Consider the following 17,229-nt stretch of genomic DNA (forward strand, 5'->3'; position numbering starts at 1 on the left):
GACCGTCCGTTGAATACTTGAATAATTCCCTACGTAGCGGCACGATCGGTCGTGATTATAAATCCGAACCCAGATATGCGGGCAAATTATTGTTATTAAACTGCGAGCTGTGGTTTTCCGCGTGACATTACTAGGCAGTAGTAGCAGGTATCGTGCGGCAAACACTCGACAAACCAACCCCTGTCGATGCCGTCATCTTCGTCCAACCACCTCCGATTTCCTATTCTGTGATATGACATATTGACAACCGTGTTGTTATATCTAAGCAAAATTTTATAATATGATCGAACGTGTATAGTGCTGCGTTGTAATATTATAAACATAATAATATCATACGGAAGTGTGCCGTAAAAAAGGAACACGTGATATTGATTTTCCACCGTCATTACTCCGGAATTAGCATTGTTCGGTATTTGCGTGCCCAAGATTTCGAGAAACTAAATTAGTAGGTAATAGGTACTCGTCGTTATATACCGCTGCGTAGCGTGTATATATACCGACTCTGCGTATTATAATATATTCACGGTGGAATAGGTATTTACATATAATTAAAGACGATATTTGATGGGTATATCGCAGATCCCGAACATGCCCGTCCGATTTTCCTATGTTTATTTGCCAGTTTTTTTATGAGTACAAATTGTACAAATAGCTCACAAGCTGAAGATATGTAAAAAAAAAGGTAAACGATTGTATATGAGTAATGAGTATATTTGACCACAGCTAATTTTAAAATACCCTAATATACATATTATATATTTATTTATTTTTATTATTTACATACCTAGGTAAGTATACCATAGATATTTTATATTCAACACTTATATATAATTGAATATAATATACTATAGCTGTGGTGGATCTAGATTTTTTTTTAGGTGGGGGGCATTGTCTTTTTCCAAGTTTTACGACACAATTATTTAAAAACAGCCCAATTTATTAACCTAGATTTTAGGCGAAAGGGGGGGGGGGAGCTGGGCCCCTCTGGCCCCCTTTAAATTCACCACTGTACTATGGTACTATATAATAGTTCGGTTCTAAAACAGTATGAATAAATCGAAACACTCAATTAACAACACTTTGAGCTGTTATTAGTAAGAAGAGATTTTATTGTGCCTATGTATTATATTTTGAATTATGATATTCATTTAAAAAGTATTAGGTATGATGATATACAATATTATGTACAATTTACATGATATAAAATCCCAATAAGTATTTTAAACAAAATATTACTTCCTGAACAAAAACGTTTCTTTACCTTAAAGATTATTAGTTCGACGATATTACCATTGATTATAAATACTAGTATTTATAATCAATGATATTACCTTTCTAAAATCCTTTAATTTGTATTTATTTAGTCGTGCTTTCAAAGTTTTGTTATTTTAAAAAACTTGAAGTAATAATCATAAAAATAATCAGTAATTTAAAATCAGATAACACGGTGCATATACTATAGTAAAAACGATATCAAATGTTTAGATGAACCAATAACTGAATTGATCGGACTATCCAGGAACAGATGGTCCCTGTAAAAAGTTTATGACTTGATTAACAAGTGAATGTGTCCATTTAGTTTAAAAATAAGAATATTCAAATATTTGCATACTTTTTAAGGCCATAATAAATCAAAATAGAAAACATTATTAGTACACCATGCATGTTATACCACCTATACATAAATACAGTATAATTATTTATTTTGTTAAGTCGTTTTATTTTATTACATTTGGACGAATACAAAATTGTTGCAAAATCAAAATATTCTTTTTATTAATACCAATTTTTTACATGCGAGAGTTCTTACATTTTACTTTAGATGAAATAAAATAAATTATAATATTATAATATGGTCATTAGGCGTGTGTTCGCTTCCATACCAACGAGAAAACTCATTCAAACTTTTAACATGTAAAATATATTATTTGAATTTGGTCTATTTAAATAATAATATGTATGAAACGAAAAATATTAAAAACATAAAATGACCAAAAATTATGTTTTTTTTTATTTGTCTGTTGCCTTCATTATATTAATTTTTTCGGGAAAATAATATTTTTAAGAGACTTACAATTGCCTTAATGGGGACAATTCAAAATGTTTTCTTATTTTGTTATCAAGTTATTCCTCTCGCAATTAAATTTCTGTAAAAAGTTATTGTGGCAATAACACGTTATAGTGTGCTTTATGTTATAAACTTGTTTCGTGTTTTGTTTTTTCATTTTTTTTCCGTGTTTTTTTCTTCCGTTTTGGTCGTAAAAATCTTTATGTGAACTTTGGTGTAATAATTGAAATAGCCTTTGTACTCGACCTCTGGTTATGCCAACATTGTCTCGTCTTTTAAACATAATTTAACAGGGTAAATAGCTTATGAGACACCAGTTGACATTTCATGATTACCTCCTTGTTATTTCTCATTGTTAGTACAATTTTTTTAAGTAGTCTAAACACATAATGCTCTATAATATATACACTTACACCATAAACTACTCGGCTTTTATAATAAAAGCTTTTTAAAGAAAACATAACACAGAAAAAACTCATTAAATATTTAATTTTTTTCTTCAATATAACAATATTGTTCCCTATAATCACCATGTGGCGTAGTCAACCGATCATAGCTAGTACTAAAATTACTTATTTTAAATTGAATATTGATTTACAAGGTGATATAAGTTTTTACTGTATAGGTACATATAGTGTGAGGCAGTGAAACAGTCGATTAAAAAAGCAGATTTTTTCGACAATGATTTAAGATAAGAATGATCACTAAATATTATTAGTTTAAAAACAATATATCATATTTTAGTGAACAACGATCTTTGCGATAAAATCGTTTTTATAGAAATAATATGTGACTGCTCAACGTTCATTACAAACTTTAATGGTTTCAATAGAAGAGTGCTTAAGAAGAAGTAATTCTGAGGAACATTTAAAAAAAAATTTCACGTTAGGTAGGTACCAACTTCATTCTAGTATATAAATTATTTATTTACTTTATAAATATATACCTACCCCGTCCTGTATATTATAGTTTATATTATTATAAATTATTATATTATAGCTACATTCATAATGTTTCTCTCATTGTTTAATAATCAGGTGTGCCTAACTACGGCCTTTAAAAATATTAAATAAAAATCAAAAAATTGAAAAAACAATTATTTCATATACATGAAATATACCTAGTATACCCATCCAAAAATATAACGAATGTAAAATAAATATAAATAAATATATTTTATTATTTTCCTATTCCTTATTGTTATTTATATATAATTATTTTCATGTGGCGTTATCATCGATAATTCGATATACTTCGTTCAATAATACATATAAATAACATTATTGTATTTATAATTTTGAATGAACACTATAAGTTAACATTATCCATCACCGATATCAATTTTATTTAATTACTTATATTAACTTGAGTCCCAGAGAAAAAAACTATATATTCTTGGCCCACTAAAGAATTTTTTTACCGTCCTCTCTGAAAATTGGTTTATCACTATAATAATATTATAAAGTTTGAAGTAAATTATAATCATTTGATAATCATTTTTATTTAATTTTAAACGCATTTATTTAGAACAGCGTACCGACTGTTTTAACATGTCAGGAAGCGAGGCTGAAATATGATACTGTATAACATTACTTCTCTATTTCGTTGAAACTGAATACAGCACTCTGTGCACCACCAAACTCGTGTTGTCTCGGATAACAATGAAAACTTCGAACAAAGTTTACTCCGTAAATTATAAGTGATAGTCAATTTTCAACCAAATTCATAAACGTATTTAAACTGAATATTAACTAGACCATAAAACTTCCATGTGCAAATCACAAAAGCTTAGTAGGTTGTCGATGCCATAGTGGAGCATTCGATTCAAAACTATTTGCCCATCACAATAATAAACATAATAATATTATCAACACTACTTTAAACGATAATTCATCCTATAGGGCATTATAATTACGACCAAACCTGGATTGTATTATTATACATAATGGCTAATATACTACAGAATATATTATAATCTCTATGAAATGTTAAATTGAAGTTTTACGTCAAAATTCTAGTTTTAATCGCGGAATGTAACATGTAAATACATCGTTGAAGAAAGGTAGTGAATACAATGAGCATCATAATATTATTCAGATGTTGTGTGATATCTGTGATATTTTACGATATTACACTTTTGCATTTGGGTGTATATTTATTTTAAATTGAAATTATATAATATGATCTAGTTATAATAATATGTTGTCTAAAAATATAATATATTACATAGAATATAGATATTTTTATTTTTGAAAAGATTTGATTCAATCACCTAGGGAAATAGTTTCAAAGTGTTGTAATCATAACACACAGTGCTTTTCATAAAATATTCACGGCTCATGTCCAAATTTATTGATACTATTTATAAATATAATAATAATATTATTTATTTTTATTGAGAAATGTGTGATTGATGGGTGTTACAAATATTTTTAATTCTTCGACTAATAGTAGTTGACAGACATACCCGCAGGCCGCATTTCTTCCAATAATTTGCTGTAAAAAGGGGAGTTCTAATTAGTAAAACAAAGTTTGCTCTTTACTCCCTAAGTAGTACAAAAAAGATCTGAATTTTATAAATTCATTTATAAAGGAAAAGTGGGGGTGACTATGCTCGGTAAATCACTCTGTTTAGCTAATTGAAAATGCACAGTATTAAACACAAAAATAAAATTTGTATCTAATTTTGTATTTATATTAGTTGAAGTACCTAACTTGAACAAAAAAATATACAGCTTATATAAAATAATGTTATCACTATTTATTACGAGACTATATATTGAATGTTATGCAATCTTAGTATAACATAATAAGACCATATATTCACTATAGTTCTTAGAAATCTGGCACTATATTTTTCTATAGCTGAGATAGCGGAGATTTAAAGTAAATTGTCTTATTAATATAATTATCAAATAAATTGATGTAATTCATCTACTCAAATACCTTATTGGATTCATCTAAAAACTATGATTAAATTATTCATACATTTAAATGTTAGCATTCTCCAAGAACTTATTTCGTAGGTAGGTACGTCTACAAACAACGGTTCAGGATCGCATAGTTATACATTTTAATACTAATTAAATTAATTTGATGAACAATTCATAAACTCGCTTTATAATAACAAATTGGTAAATTATGCTTGTAGATAAAATAATATTTGTAAACAGCTGTAAGGAATACAGCAATATTATGGTATGGAAAATAATTCGTATGTCTCGGTATAATGAATAAATAGAAACAAAAATGTCTAGGTTCACGATTTTAATTTGAAAAGCAGATTTATATTCGTAGAGAAATTCTTTCATGACCCGGTCTCAACACTCTCATCGATCTTCCGTACAGTTTTAATATTTTACTGGATTGGTATATATTATTCAAAAGGATATCGAGGAACGCGATGAGGAGGATTAAGTATTGAAAACGGAAAGCCGATCAATCTAATGCAAACTTTATGACATTTAAAAATGCGAATCTACGATATCCGCATACTATAATATTATTATATCATCAATCCTACATTCCTACGGGTCGACATAAAATTAAACCGATTTTACTGTAATAGGAAATAACTGCAAAAAAATATCGTTATTATTTGGTTTTTTAAAATATATTTTAAGAAATCTCAAGTATTTAACTGCTTTAATATTTTAGATTCTGAGTGAAACGATGAATATATTGAATTTACAATGATGTGTGTTTTTTAATTTTTTTTTTGTGTCTATCATCACGGTTTGGGGCAGTAAAACTGCTTCGATTTTTTTCAACAATATCTTGTTCAATGGGAAAGTGAATCTAGTTGGTGCATTCGGGAAGTCAAATCTTAAAATTCCCAATAATTTTCAAAAGCGCCGGGAAAAACATAAAAATAACAAACTTTGGCAGTTATTTTGTATTTAAAATGTTAAATTTGTAACGAACTCAACTCTCCGGTTTTGGTTAATGAACGTTAGATTTATTAGTTAAATTTTTCTTTTTACAATATTTGTTTAATATACAATATTTTCTTTTAAATTCAACTATTATACTCTTAATGAGTGTACAGCGATAGTTATTATGTATTTGGGATTTACAATGAATCAATGAACAAATTAAGGGGTAAACAATGAAATAATTATACAAGCTGACCGGCGTATATTGATAAATATTATATACATGGCTATGATAACAATTTACATGGAAAAAATTAATATGTACAAAATAGTAAATATATGTAATAGGTAACAGGGCAGGTAATAGCTAACATAATATCTTTAAAGTTGTGTAACTATGCCTTGACAAACAATGTATACTAAGCTTGGTGATCACATGGTGTACTCGCCATGAACACACGAGACACGACGTGATCAGTTTTCCATCTGTAATCTAATCCGATGACGGTGCTCCGCACCAATGGCATAAGCATCTTCAAAAGTCTTCTTCGGAAAGCTACAAGAATCGGCCTATGTTTGATGCGTTTGGGCGCTGCATCTCCTTGCAGCCAGTCATCTGCTGATACGCGTATATTCTCCGGTTTATCGATCGGTCCTGCAGACAACTCTTCAACGTTGACGACTTCGATTGGCCGTGGCAATATAATCACAGGACTCATTTTCAGAGCAACAGTTTTGGTAGTCGTTATAACAAGACGCATCGGCCGTGGATAAGTGACTGACAACACGAAGTTTAAAGACCGTCGTACAGCCGCCACTCGCAAAATGCTTTGGTTAATGCGTCAAAGAGGACATTTTCTTCAATGATTATACTTGGTTTTTTTGGAACCAAGTACACGTTCTTTCGCAAATCCGAAGCTTCATCTGCGTCGCCCATGGTTTCCAGAAATTCCAGTTCATTTGGCGCTAACCAAATAAGAGTAATATCTGCAATTTTTTCTTCGTTGACGCACAATCCCAAAGCCGCTGCGGTAACGTTGTTTTGTTGACAATCCATTGCAATAGATATTAAATAAAATTTGACATGTTAATATAATAATTTAATGACACGAAAAAATCGTTATATCAAATGACAATAAATTTGATAAATTTAACGAAACCTATAATAATAAATTTAACATGCAATCGATTTTGTGGCAATGAAATATAATAATATACGGCCAACACATTATTATTTTTTTTAATATACGTCATAGGAACTTATACATTATAAATATAAAACAAAAATAATATTCTTTTAACTTATATATTTTTTTTCTATGAATGTAAATAAAACTTTTTTTGTTGGGTCAAGAAGCTTGAAAATTTAATACAAGGTTCCTACTATATTTTACAATGACATTTGAAAAATATTAAAAATCCTTAGTCACAGTTTTTTTGATAAGCATTTAAAGTTCAAATCTTGACAAAATACGGAAAAATCTCGAAAATTAGCAAATTATTTTGAGATTTTAAAATGTAATACATACAAGATTATTAATAAGCTTGTCTACCTTTATCAAAAAAAAAAAATGTCTACAAGCAAATCAAATTAAATTTTTATGAGCGTTTGAAGTTCATATTTTTACAATATTGGATATTCACTCGATTTCTCATGTAGCGGTTTTGATATTTTGTTGTTATTCAAAAATGAATAACTGTAGATACATGAACATTTTACCGAATGTTTATATCTTTATTTTTTATATACTATAACATTTTAAAAATATTTCGACTCTTTTTGAGCTGTTGACAGACATTGTCAGTTTTAAATTTTTTTAGTTTTTTTTTTCTATAAATATCAATAAAATTTTATTTATTGGGTAAAAAAGCGTGAAAATGTAATGCGAGGCTCCTGATATATTGTTACAATAGCAGTGGAAAAATATTAAAAATACATAGGTACAATTTTTTTTATAAGCATTTAAAGTTCGAATTTTGACAAAATTTAAATTTAATAGTTATTTTGTAGTTAAAAATGTATAAAATGTTCAAATTTTAAAGCTAAGGATTGAAAATTTAAAACAAGGTTCCACGTAAATAGGTGATTTATAAATTACTTTATTCACAATAATATCACCAAATATCCTAGGCTGATTGACCGTTTTCGCCCAGAATCGTTTTTCTTATACAATGATATTATATCAATGAATTCAAATTTAACACCATCCATTACAACTACCTACTGTAACCTACTGTACAGCAGAGCGACATCCACTTACCCACCTATTTTTAAAATTTATTGTAAGTATTTATTTGGTTTGCTTTTTAATTCATTGTTTTCTTAAGATTGTTGAAAAAATAATAAAAATAACATTTTATATAACAAGTTTTTCAATTACCTATATGTTATTATAATGCAGAATAATATTATTTGTTTGTAATTTATAATTTATTTTAATGCAATTTAGTTATTATGAAAGTGTACATGCATGTAAAGTGTATAGGTACCTATCCTGAACTATCACAATTTTATTTTTAAATAAAATTCAATAATGATATTAATTTTACAATGCCATAATTAATCACTGTTCAGATCTAATAAATGGGTTGTCTTACTATAGTAAATTACATTTATTTTTTTTTAAATTGTATTTCATGTTTTACATACATTAGAATTGTATCTATACATTTCTTAAATAGCAATTAGTAACGCACATTTGTTAGTTTATTATGTATGGAAAAAATGATATAATTTGAATACATTGGATATAAAATAATGTAACAAAAGCTATTGATTATGTAAAATAACAATGAATATTCTTAGTTACAATCAATCATATAAACAAAGGTCGCTTTTTTACGAGGTTTTTATTTTCATCAATGTAACTGTACAACTTTCATAAAAGTCTGTTGACTTTTTCACCTGGTTATTATGGTAATACTAAACTATGGGATTATTAATTAATACCTATTTTCTCTCGCGCGTGCTCTCTCCCTCTCTCTTATTTCTCTCTTTTTTTTCAATTAACTTAATAGGTATTATCAGCTTATTACCGATAAAAAAAGTAATATTTAATTCTCCTTTATGACCTATTATACTATTATACGTTTGAAAAGGTAATTTTAACTTCCAAGTATAACTGTGTTAAAATCATTAACTTAAGTGTTCTAAAAGAATTTTAGACTTTTTCCCAATAGCCATTCTTTGTCAAACTGCCGAACAACAAAGTTTGTAAAAAATTAACTGTAATAATAAATGTATCTATTATAATATATTTTATGCAATTATTAATACTTTATGATATGCTATTTTAATTACTCAGACTGAGTTACACGGTTCAACATCGCGATTGATATGAAGCATAAAAATATGCTTTTTTCATATTATAGTAATATATAAATATAACGATATTGACCCAACTATATTTTGTGGTTTTTATTTGGATGCATACTAGTAGCCTCCCGAAGTCGAAAAGATCGATAGTTTTTATAACAATTGCTTCCCGACTGTATACGATAGTTGCCTTTCAACGTACCTTAATTTTATCGTAAGCGAAAAGGGTCTATAGTACTAGTTGTCCCCAAAGCACAAGTAATAAATGTATAAGTGATTACGATTTAAAAATGATATATATTTATATAGGTACCTAGGTATTATGTATAGTTTTTAATTATATTAACAAACTTATTAATTATTTAATTATTTTTAATAGTGGTGTATTATTTGTTTGAATATAGACATAAAATAAAACCACGATGATGGGGGACGGAGTGACCGAGCGGTCCAATGTGTCGGCTGTGACGCAGCCGACGCTCGTTCGATTCCTCGGTCATAGGCGGTATTTTTCTTCGGATAAGTCACGGTGTCCGGAGAACAAGTGCCGCCATCCCCCACCCGGGCATGGCAGATACCTACGGGTGCCCAAATCAAAAGTTCTGCCAAAACAAACACACACGTGTAAACAAATCTACAGTACCCTCCCCTAACAGTACCACAGGCTAATGACCTAGTAGTTGAAACCTTAACCCTAATAAAAAAAAAAAATGTATTCATCTGTTTACGTGTTATATTTTAGTGAAATGTATGAACCACTATAGTATACTTAAAACTGATATATTCAAGGCAACAAGTGTAAACAATTTTTTTTGTGTGCAACTCGAATATAATAATTATTAACTACCTGAACATCAGAGGAAACCGTGTATATTAACCTTTTTGTTTACGATAAGGATGGGAGGCAATTCGTTTATTTTGTGAGGCGACTATATAGTATGCACTGTGTTATTTTCATATCTTCGCGCGTTTCAATTCCCCTTTGATATAGGTAGGTACAACGCACATATTATCGTCATATGCAACATGTGTACCTACATCACATAATTTAATATGATATGCACCCATGTGGTAGTTCTCAAATATCTTTTCCTACGCTCGTACATATTCATCTTTACTTTAACATATAATTAAATCTGAGGTCACCAGGTAACGAATATATAATATATAGCCTACGTGCGCCGCGCACGTTGTCTTGAATATGATATATGAATTAAAGACAAGAGCTATTCCGATGCAAACAAAATACTGCACTACTCTGAAACATGAAATTTCATTAAATCCCATATATTCTGTGAAATGTTAATACTCTATTAAAGCAGAGCTTATATACCACAGTCCCAATTAGGGTGGTTATTTCACCCCGCGCCGGAGATATAGTCTGCGCGCGTAACAATTTGACCCCGCCAGAGTGCATGCATGTTATAATACCTAAATAGGTATTAGGTAGTGTATACATACGCACACACGTATTTATAGACTGTAGTAAACGCATATGCCACTGACGTAGCGTGTATAATTTACTGAGGCAAATCATCAAGGATATTAGCCCGGAATACGTTGGATCAGAAATCATTCGGAAAGGCTGCCACATCGTTCAGGTCGATTACACCGGCAAAGCCCAATTAATATCACCCAAAACGACATTTTCCAGAGGCTTTGAAAATAACGACGGCTTTGCGAACGGCAATAGGATTTGAGCGGCGCGGCGTTACGTGATGACGCAGTTTCTAGCGGATTCGGTCGCGCCAGCTATACAATAATATTATATGCTGGTGTATATTATATACCACGACACAACCACCTACCATAAATTTGAAATGTTTACTGGGTGTCACTAAGATAATAATATTTTATATTGACCGCATATAAAGTGATTTCTATGTCTGCAGACGGACAACTATGTCATTACAAAATTTGATTTTTAAAGATAAACGAAATCCATAGGTACTTGGTAGGTTCTGTTCAAAATATTTTAATATTATGTAGGTATTTATATGGGTATGAAATAATAAGTATGAATGTGAAATCGTGTTTCAAATACTGATATATCGTGTCCAATATTATGTATAAGGTACATATATATATATACACAATTTAAAATTCGTAAAAATAATGAAAACGTATTTTATAACATACTCGCTCATATGATATCGTTGCGTAGGGTTACGATGCAATTACGTTAATTGCATCGTCTATACGTATAATATACTATAATATGGTGTCATATATTTAATATTTACAATATAGTATATACACAAGTGCATAATGTATTAATGTATATGTGTATACTGTATACAGCCATAAAGTAAAAGTATTATGTCATTCTCTCATTTCTATTTAATATTTTATAACACCTATCTATTAGGTGTTAGTGGAATACACTATGTACAAACGTAAGATACTTGTTTTCATAGTCAACAATATATGTTTTTATCAAAATACAATATTTTACTTTGTTAAAAAAATATTCTAAATGTAATGCATACTATTTCGATTTCTCAAGGAAAATATTATTTTCTGAAATGTTAATGAATTGATTTCGAAGAAATAACTTATTATTTATAACTATATAAGCTCTGAAAGTTTAAACGAGTTGCAAAGAAAAAATGTCTACGCTGTATCTTTCATATTAAATCTACATAATATATTAATAAAATAATAGTCAATAGTTTAATTGTTATTATGGTTTTCTCAGTAAATAGTTTAACTATTACATAGTTTCTTTTTAAAAATAATTTAGAACCTTATAACGACCTTAATTCAAAAATGTTTATTTGTTTAATTTATTTTTTATTGCAATTTAAAGTATGTATTTAAAAAAGCGGGTAAGTGGATGTCGCTCTGCTGTACAGTAGGTTACAAGTGAGTCAATGTATAATCCATTGTATTAAACTTGAACTCAATGACGGTTTATTAGTCTGAATATTTTTAGTTTTTATTATTTATTATAGCCTTTAAATAAATTAATATTATAAAATTATAATTTTTTATTCGTCGCTACTGTAATAAACAAAGCGTTAGAAATTAAAATCCCATTTTAAGTGGTTTTTTGCAATTTGTCAGTAGTTTTTCCCGTGGCGTTAAATAAATATTGATAAAATCGAAATGACCTCTTAAAAGTATCATCTTGATCTAATTTGCTAAAAGATAAGGTACTATATGTTGAAATTGAAGCACTTCTTCTGGTAGAAATTTTGTATAAAGGATATATAAAAAAAAAAAAATTATCACCATTGTAAAACCACTAGATCCCTCACTCCGTTCAGAGTCTAAAAAAATCTACGACGCAATCAAATGTATAGCTTATAGTTATACAGTTTGTATTTATAATATTAGTTTTGTGACATAATAATTAGTGTTTGAGTGTTTCTTCAGTTATCGGAAAATACTACATATAATAATTCCTTAGTGTCCTCTTAAAATAAGATCCAACCAGGATGGTATATATCCGCATAAAACGCATGCATACACTCACTAGCTCACGTGCAGACTCGCTACACGGGAGGACCTTGTACATGGTAATTCGTGTCGTTTGGTCGGCCTAATTTTGTAGTCTGCGTCTGTCACGGGTGGTGCAATGGTGCATAGCTATTATACCTACACGAAGGCTGTGGTGGCGCGTTTGTCGTCGACTCGCATACGCGCTGAGGAAACCATACTTGGTTATATTATACAATAGGCATTGATTGAACTGTATAGGGTGAATTCTAATCATTAATAACAATGGATACGCGCGCCGACGGTTTCGAGTGGACGGTCGGGGGTGGTTTAGCCACCTGAATGGATATTTGTGCTTTTCATTTTGGTCGATTTCCCTACGGAAAACGGTAGTAACGCATCTAGGTTATTACTATATGTGTGAGTGTGTGTGTGTGTGTGTGTGTGTGTGTGTGTGTGTGTGTGTGTGTTGTAGAGTTGACACACACATACATATTCACATTACTGACGCTATAGGAGCGACACGGTTTTATACAAAATACCATCGTTGTCGTCTTGGTGGCGGTGGTGGTTTCGATACAATTATGTAAATTACTCCGATATAAGCTAGTGTATGCGTGAGTGTGTGTTTGTTTTCACATAATCGGCGAAGAAAAACACGTATACCTCCAGGGAGAGGAGGTCACTGGTGTTTCGAGTTTGAACATGAAATACGTTACATGTAGAACCTAAAACGTTTTGCCACCCTTGAATAAATCGTCGATTACGTTACGTGACATCTTAAACTATTTTAAATTCTGAACCTGCTGGAACAAAGAACCTATAATTGATTTAACAAAAACGAATTTTTTTCAAAGACTACATAGTTTTTGCAACTAATAAGATACCTTACAGGTGACGTTTGTTCATTAATTTAATATTGGACACTTGTCACTTAGACCACTAATTCGTACTATGGACACGATATAACTAAAATATTTGTTATAGAACAGAACTTAGAACAATTAATAATGATTGCAATCTAAACCAACTAATTATTTTAGAATAAAAGTATCTATTATAACTAACTGATTAATTTTGGCTGATTTATAAATTTAAATAACGACATTGTAGTGGACAAATAGTGTATTATGATTTTATAATGGATTGTTGAATACCTCTAAAGGATGTACGGAATACATTCAAACCGCAGCCTGGATTCACTAGAGTTGAACTGTATTTATGAATGTGAGTTTCATTTTTCTTTTTAATACACATCCAACTTGTAATAATATATTACGACTTTTAATAGTACATATTATTATCTAAATTATATCGTCACCCAAAATGTTGAAAACTGTTATATTAGTGGTGGTTTTGCAGTAATGTTTGAAACTAAAGTAATAGATATATTTGCACAATAAACAAAGTAAAGTGATTAATAATGAATGGGATTTATAATACTACTTCCAACTATATATCACTTACTGCTCACAAATGCCTGTGGCATTTCAAATAACTATAAGCAGTTTGTAAAATTTCAAATATATTTGCACGTCAAGAAATCAAATAAATTTGTAAATATATTATACCTACGGCATTATAATGTTATATATAATTAGATAAACCAAATATTTACAATATTTAAATCATGTAGGTACTTTTTAATTAATAGCTCTAAAGTTTCTTATTTTGTACGAAAACTCTGATTTATGTAATCCAGTAAAAGTTTTAAAGAATTCATGAAAAACAGAAAACGGTTTAAATGTTAAGTAAATTCTTATGTGAAATTTACCATGCTTTAGAAAAGCAGAAATTCTTACGAAATTTCGAACTATTTCACAAACATCTTAACTACGTCGTATCTAGTGAGTTAAATAGGATCAAAGGGATGAGCATATAAATATATAATATACAATTATTGAAATGTCCTTTGCAGCTGAACAAAATTCTTAGTCACATCATGTTATAATATTTATTATTTTAATTTATTTATGTATAATATCTTATTTTACCAAAGTTTTCTGCCCAGATATAAAATAAGAGGACTTGAATAAATAACTTATATTATATTATATATACAATATAGTACTGTGTACATAACAATATCTTAAACAAAAACGAATAATAACAAAAATAAATATTTTTTTATATTAAATAATTTTTTATTATTTTAGTTGAGATGTGAGTAGATTTGGTCAAAGGATTTGAAATTATACAAGCCTAAATTATTTTTTATCGAGCAAAAAATATATTATTGACAATAATTAAAAAAAAATAAATCTAAAAATATAATAATCAAAAATTGAATAATGAGTTAAGATTTTATTTGGAAAAAATCATTAAACAATAATTTTAAAATTACGAATTTTTGTGAAAAATACTTTTTTGATAAAATAGGTTTTTGTACCATTAAGTTCATGTCATATCAATATTGAATATAATATAAATAATAATAATATAGTATTCTTCAAAGCTTATAAAACTGCCGAAATTAATATAAAGGGGAATTTATTAAGGTAATATGATTATATGAATTATGAAAGCTTAATGAACATTTGATTAAAATTTGATTCAATTTTAAAAATGTCTATATAATTACTGTATTTTTAAGTTTTGATGTATTTACCTAATTAGAACGAATAATTTTAAGTGGTAATAACAGCTTCAAATAAATCTTTTAATATAGTTTCTTCGATCTGCTCAAAATATAAAGTAATACATTGTTTTTATTTTGTGAGAGAGTTTTAAGAGAATATTATGAAGTTTTCAGTAAAATATTCAAATCATCTATACATGTATACATCTTTTTTTACATATTTAAAGAGATAATATAGATCTGACCTCCTCTATATACTGCAGATGAATAAATCTCATTTTGTGTTAAAAACTTTATAAGCTTTATGTTATATACATTATACATAAAAAACATTAATTATAATTTTCAAAGTTTCCTGAGCGCAAGATATAACTTGAATAACCTCTGATGAATAATTTTCAATTTTTTTAAACTCCATTTTATCAAGAAAAAATTAAAAGCTTTTATTAGATCCAATATGATCGGATTTAATAAAAAAAAATGATATTATTTTTTCAGAATTCCAAGATAAATTTTTAATTAAAACTTAAAATCTATTAATATTTGATTTTAAACAATGCACAGCAAATGTATTTCGTATATTAATAAAAATAGTACCGATATTGTGAAAAATTCAACTGATTCTCGTAAAAAATTATAATTCGTATAACAATATGTAAAGCAATTAAAATAAAATAAAATTATGTACCTACGTAATATGTGAAACATCAACTAAACCACACTTATTCGGTAGATAAGTTAAGATAAGTTAAAAATTCAAAAATAATATAAAACATTGATAAAGTTCTTAGAATAAACTCGTTTAGCGTTCTTATTATGCAGAAAATCAAAAATAATCGAAAGTAATTATTAATATAAAGTTCCCACAAAATACACAATAATTACACGTCATATTAATATATTATGGTTTTATGTATTGTTATAATATTTATTTACAATGTACGTGATAACTATTGTGGGCAGAAACGAAACAACATTACTCGCATAAACTCTGATCGTGCGTATTATACGAACCAATCATATATAACTAAATATATCGTTCTTATTATATTGGTCAATGATAAATATTTAAATTGAATGCTGCCTCTGTGTAGTGGATGAGTATCGCATGTAGGTAGTGCCATAGCATGTATTGCTAGTTCCCACTACCTCCGTCAACGAGAATGTATGGAAAAAAAAACTTTAAAACAGAATAAAGGGAAAGACAAAAAAAATTCTCCTCTTTGAAAATCGAAAACAAAATATAAAAGGCTAATCAATTATTGAGTAGTTCCAAATCGTTTACCCGGTACGTTTGTCGGTGGTACAAGACATTACATTTGTGACATTTTGAAACCGTTGGACATTTGTATTTATTAACATTGGTAAGATAGAATCGAAAAGCTCCTGTTTGTTGGTTAATGATATTACCTATATTAGTATAAATTGACATAAATAGTATAAACCTACTGTGGATGTGACTTCATCGCTATCGTTATTCCTTCGGAACAGGTAAGAGGAGAAAAGACGAAGGAAATTCAATTTTGCCTTGCCGAATAGAGTGTGTTTGCTCAATTCAATATTGAACTTTCCACGCGGGGGGGAGGGGCCCCACCGGTAATGCGCTCAGGTAAATATGTAAACCAATAAATGACGGGGAAATAATAACGCGTATAGACGCATGCATGTCCCAAGCGCACAAATCTCAAGCCGTTTTGACTTTTCGAAAATGATTAATGTCGCTCGACCAGATTTTTCCACGGTGTATTGAATTTTGGCGAAACAAAATAAATAATAGTGCACCAACATACACACATAATATATCTATATATTATGTTTATATCCCAACGAAAATATTAATATTTCATCCAGCCGAATGTTTTATCGTGACCCGTGGCTGCCGCGCGTGCTAACCCTAAAACATAAGCCATATGCAAAAAAAAAACATGTCCTTTTTTTAGAGTTTTTAAAA

At 28.9% G+C, this 17,229-nt stretch overlaps 1 protein-coding gene across 2 annotated transcripts in view; it reads left to right on the plus strand.

The window, feature by feature from the left end:
- The window catches only part of LOC132942049 (discoidin domain-containing receptor 2-like), a 278,081-nt gene that overhangs the window by 193,966 nt on the left and 66,886 nt on the right, over positions 1 to 17,229 (plus strand). The gene's annotated exons all lie outside the window — the stretch shown is intronic.

The sequence above is a fragment of the Metopolophium dirhodum genome, chromosome 3, assembly GCF_019925205.1.
Source record: "Metopolophium dirhodum isolate CAU chromosome 3, ASM1992520v1, whole genome shotgun sequence".
Lineage (NCBI taxonomy): Eukaryota > Metazoa > Arthropoda > Insecta > Hemiptera > Aphididae > Metopolophium > Metopolophium dirhodum.